This window comes from Vicugna pacos, chromosome 32, assembly GCF_048564905.1.
Source record: "Vicugna pacos chromosome 32, VicPac4, whole genome shotgun sequence".
Classification (NCBI taxonomy): domain Eukaryota; kingdom Metazoa; phylum Chordata; class Mammalia; order Artiodactyla; family Camelidae; genus Vicugna; species Vicugna pacos.
In genome coordinates, this window is record NC_133018.1 from 444365 (window position 1) to 449525 (window position 5161).

The 5161-nt window shown below is 39.4% G+C and overlaps 1 pseudogene; it reads right to left on the reverse strand.

Moving 5' to 3' along the window:
* Positions 1-5161, reverse strand: part of LOC140690892 (RNA-binding protein 3-like) — a 200193-nt pseudogene that overhangs the window by 162274 nt on the left and 32758 nt on the right.

Genomic DNA, 5161 nt, shown 5'->3' on the forward strand with positions numbered 1-5161 from the left:
TTACTTAGTCCCTTTTGATCTATTTCACCAGAGCTTTATAATTTTCCTCATATAGATCTTATACATATTTTGCTAGATTCATACCTAAGTATTTCAGTTTTTGGTGCTAATATAAATGATACTGTGTTTTTCATCTCAAATTCCACGTTTTCATTGCTAGTATACAGGAAAATGATTGGCTTTCAACCTTGTACACTGCAACCTTGGTTCTGATGCTAGCTCACTTTCTTTACACAGTTCTTTGCCTTATCGTATGACTTGTAATTTTCTCTTGATAGCCTGACATGATACCCTGGGTAAAGAGAATGGCAGGAAATAGGCTTTAGTGATGTGATGGTCAGGGATGGGGGAGAGGAAGAGTCTGTAGTCCTGTGATTAGTTTGCAGTCTTCTAGTTAGCCTGTGCCCCTGCCCTGTGAACAAGTGCTTCTTAGGTTGGTGTTTTTGGTTTTCTGTGGGGTTTTTTTCACTGCCGTAGGTGGGGCAGGAAGACTAGAAGTGGCTGGAGCTGGTGTTTCCCTTTCCGCACTGGGAAGCTGAAGAGGGCTGGAGTTGGGTATTTCTCTTCCTCCAGATCAGTTGGTTTCTGATGAAACTCCAGGAGGTTAAGAGCTAGTAAAACAGTTTTCTGAGGGCCGGTCTTGCTAAGAAGAACATCATGCTCTGGTGTATTTCAAAATTGTTTCTTTTACCTTTCCCCTGCCAGAAACATGAGGGAACTTTTCTCCACTCATCACTGTGAGAACCAAAGAGAGCTCCTGAAACTAGGTTTACAAACGTGAGAGGACTCTCCTATGACTGGGTCCCCATGGCATTTTTAACCCATAGACTTGTCTATTGTCTAATCTGAGCCTCCAACAATCTATCAATTATAGTTTAGGTTTTTCTACCTCATCATCAGTTCCTGCAGAGGTCTTCACTTGGGTATTTCTTCTCCAGTAAGTTCTGCTTTTCTGTATCCAGCCTGCCTGTGTCTGCAACTTTGGAGGCAGCAGTTTGCCCTGGGACCTCATTTCTCTGACAGATTTAAGAAAAGGTGTTGTCTTGTCAGTTTGTTCAGCTTTTTACTTCTTGTTGGGACACAGTGACAACTTCCAAGCTCCTTACTTGAGAAAGTGAAAACCAGAAGTCTAAAAGTAGTTTTAATCCTCCAACCAGATTTATTATAACAAGAACGTATAATAAAGGAAGTCTGAAAATAAGGTTTTAAAACCAAATATCTCATAGCCACCCCAGTTCCAAACTCGAGATTTCATCTTCAGTTGAACATCATCTGCATTTTCTAATTTGCTTTTATCAAGTTTATTGTATAGATCAACAAGTGTATCATATGCCAACTCTTAGTAAATTGCAATTCTCTTACAGATTTAAAGACCTTTTGAGTTACTCTGTTAGTGAATATTTAATAAGATATTTGATGACATTTTGAGAATATTTAACAAATACCAAACTAAGCCTGATATTTCTGAAAATATTACATAGGTCATTAATTACAAATATGTTTCCAAACTTGCATATTCATCATTTGCAAAATCTCAGAATTTAACAGATTGCATTAATAAGGCATCAAGCTATATGTTGTCTATGCAATGACAGTTGAACATGATGGTTAAGAGCCCAGGCTCTGTCAGGCCAGTTAGGGAATTTTGGTTGTGATGACTGATTTGATGTGTTGACTTGATGGACCATGGGGTACTCAGGTTACACATTACTTCTGGGTGTGCCTGTGAGGGTGTTTCTGGATGCGATTAGCCTATGCATCAGTGGACTCAGGTGGGCATCACCCCATCCGTTGAGGGCCTGAACAGAACAAAAGTGAAGGAAGGAGGAATCTGCCCCTTGTTTTTCTGCTTCATTGCATGAGCTGGAACATCTCATCTTACGTTCTTGTGCCCTTGGACTGGGACTTACACCATTGGCTCCCCTGGTTCCCAGGACTTTGGATTTACGCTGAATTACACCACCACCTTTCCTAGGTCTCCAGCTTGTGCTCAGCAGCTTTTGGGACTTACCAGCTTCCATAATTGTGTGAACCAATTCCTCATAACAGATCTCCATATGTTTCTCTCTCCTGTTGGTTCCGTTTCCCTGGACAACCCTGGCTAATACATTGGTCGAGTTACTTAATCTTTCTATGTCTTAGTTTCCTTCTCTATAAAATGATGATAATAAACACTCCACTCCCCATGTAGGTTTATTGAAAGATTCAGCAAGAGAATATATGTAAATCCTTACTAGAATTTAATGTATTACTCAGAACAGTGTCTTGCAAGTATAATACCCATCATTTTGAGAGTGTTTCCTATTCGCTAGGCAAGTAAGTGTTTGTTAGCTGTTTTACCATTATTTGTTTATTTATTCAAATGAAAATGATGACACTGTGATTACTTGTCAATAACCACTGGCACTAGTGTATTAAACAGTGTTAGAGCAGGCAAGCATTTAGATTGCAAGTGATATAATATTAGGTCTTTCAGTGATGACAAATGCTTAGCTGAAGGTTTGTGATTATTAGTCATTTAATAGCTTTTCCTGTGCTTTGGTTCTAATTTACTTTATCTTTTAAGAAAATAAAATACACAGGAAATTTCCCTTTAAAATAAAAATCCAACTTTTTATGAAATTGGGGGAAATTTTTAGATAATAGGTCAGTTGTCTTGCATTTAGTTGAACAAAGGCAATTTTGCTGTATAGGACCAACATTTTGCTCCTCATTATGGTAAATAATTTGGCAATTTTGGGACATCTATCTCAACCATTAATTTTTACGGTTTCCACAAGAAAGCCAACATTATCAACTTTCATAACAAAGAGACCATACAGTAGAAAGTCTTATTAATCTGTCCATTGTTTCAAATCAGAGAGGCAGCGACTTTCATTCCAGTAAGATGGTTATACTCTTTCTTTTCTTTGTTAACATTGGTGAAATAAGAATAGTGCACCCCCAGACTTTTTCCTTCACACAGTTATCTGAATGGCTAGGGAAAAAAACACATCTAAGTGTTGAATTAACTCATCTTCCCTTGCCTAGCAGTCTGGCTGGGGTGAGGCTTGTCTGTCAGCAGAACAACCCCACAAAAGTGTACTGAGTATCTGCTCTGTACCAGGAGCTGGAGCTGTCAAGCCAACACCTTATGATCGGTTTTTAGCAAGTTTTAGGTTGGCATAGAAATTCTAGGTTTTGCAGCAACTTCAGAGCATTAGAGATGAGTTAGCAATGGGTGGACCTACATGTAATGGAGGTATGAGGGAACAGAGAGGAATTCCTGAATTGGGTTATTAGTGGTGAATATGGGCAGACACGTGTCTACAGGCGGGGGAAAAGGAACAGAAGTGAGTGGCATTTTGTTATACAATTAAAATATTAAGAACATTCCTATTATAATACATCCCTTAAGCAGCTACTAAGTGTCCTTTTTTCTAGTAGGCACTGTGAGATACCAAGTGCATACAGTTTTGTATGTGAAATGGTTTCCTTGGATAATGCAATCTTGACAACTGATTTGAATTTAAACTCATGAGCACCATCTAATGGTGTTTCCCTAATAAGTCCACTTTCCTAATCTCCATCCAGTTATTAGGTTCTTTATAATCCAGTGCTTATGGACACTGTCACCCAAATGTCTGCATGGCAACCTAATTGTAGGAGACAGCCTAGCCTTGTAGTCAGACAACGTGATCTCAAACTTGGCTTCCCCATTTCTTAGCTCTGTGACCTCAAGTAAGTTAAATAACCCTGATCTCAAAAAATATAGTGAATACTAGGTACCCCATCTGGTTGCTATCAGAATTAATAGGAATGCACATAGTGAGCCCAGGAAGTGTCAGAAAAAAGCGTCCAGGACAGGAGACAGTATTCAGGACTCCTGCTAACTTGGTAAAAATCTGTAAAGCCTACCTAAATATTTCAACATGGAATTCAAGGTGTACTGATGGGATTTTATTTTTAAATAAATGTTTTCTTGGAGCAGAGACCCCAGAAATAAAAGCTGTGAGAAAAATCCAAAGGAAGATGCAGGGCAGTTAGAAAGCAGTCAGCTTTCTGGGATCAGCGAGAGATGGGCCTTGCGGTCTCTTGCACATGGTGCTTTTTGCTGAAGAAATACGTAACATAAAACTCGTCCTGATTAAGGCGGCTATTGTGCTTCCCGAGGTGGCTCTTGGGCAGAACGGTTTTGAATGGACTCAGAAGCCCCGAATCCTAAGGAGTTGAAGCCAGTGGAAATAGGCCTGACAGAGGCACTGGTTATCTCTCTGTATCCAGCGTGACAAGCCTTATTCACAGTAATGCAATTTCTGATGACGTTTCTTTTTTTCAAGTTTTACTTTAAATTTATTTAAGTAACCAGGTGATAATTCCAGGCATGAGCTGAGAGCTCTTCATATCCAGCAAGAAAAAATGTAAAAGCTTAGCTGCAGCTGATGTTCAGCTTGGGGATTTAGGGAAAATCTTGACACATTGCTTCTGAGGATGACTTCCGCCCCAGAACAGCCAGTATCTGTGTGGTCACGTTTGAGTGCATGCTCTTTAACATTTGGTGTTAAAGGACATTTCTAAGTTTCGCCTTGTGTAGAAGCTGTTTGAAATTAAGAGCGCTCGTGATTTCCCTCACCTCCCCTGAGTCTTCCTTAAGGGAAAGAGGATCCTTTACTCTTCACCGTCTGCTGCTGCTTCTGCTGGAAGGTCTGCTGCCTTGCCTTCTTCCTGATAAAGGGGGATTGTATTGACCTATTCATTTTTAAAGAGACTTACAAAGGCGTTAAACAATCAAATCTCAGTGTCCAATCTGAGGCGCTCTTTTTCCTGAGAAAAACCTGAAGGCAATATTCACATGAGACATGCTCACTCCAAATGCAGACAGTAGCGCCTTCCCTGCTGGTATTTACCAGGTTAGTAGGCTTCTTGAAGACTGTTTACCATGCTGGGTGCTTTCCATGACTGTCTTTCTTCTCCATTTCCCTTTTTGTTTCAATATTTTAAATTTTATAATGGCTTATATTTATTTTATATATGTCTTAAATTCTTTGGAGAAAAGCAATTTTAAAAATCTCATCAAAAATTTTAAATGATTACAGAGGTAGTCACAGAGGCAAAGGAATAACTTGCTCAAACATTGTTTCTTTTGACCGATCTCTTCCTTTCAGTGATAATGACATTTTTT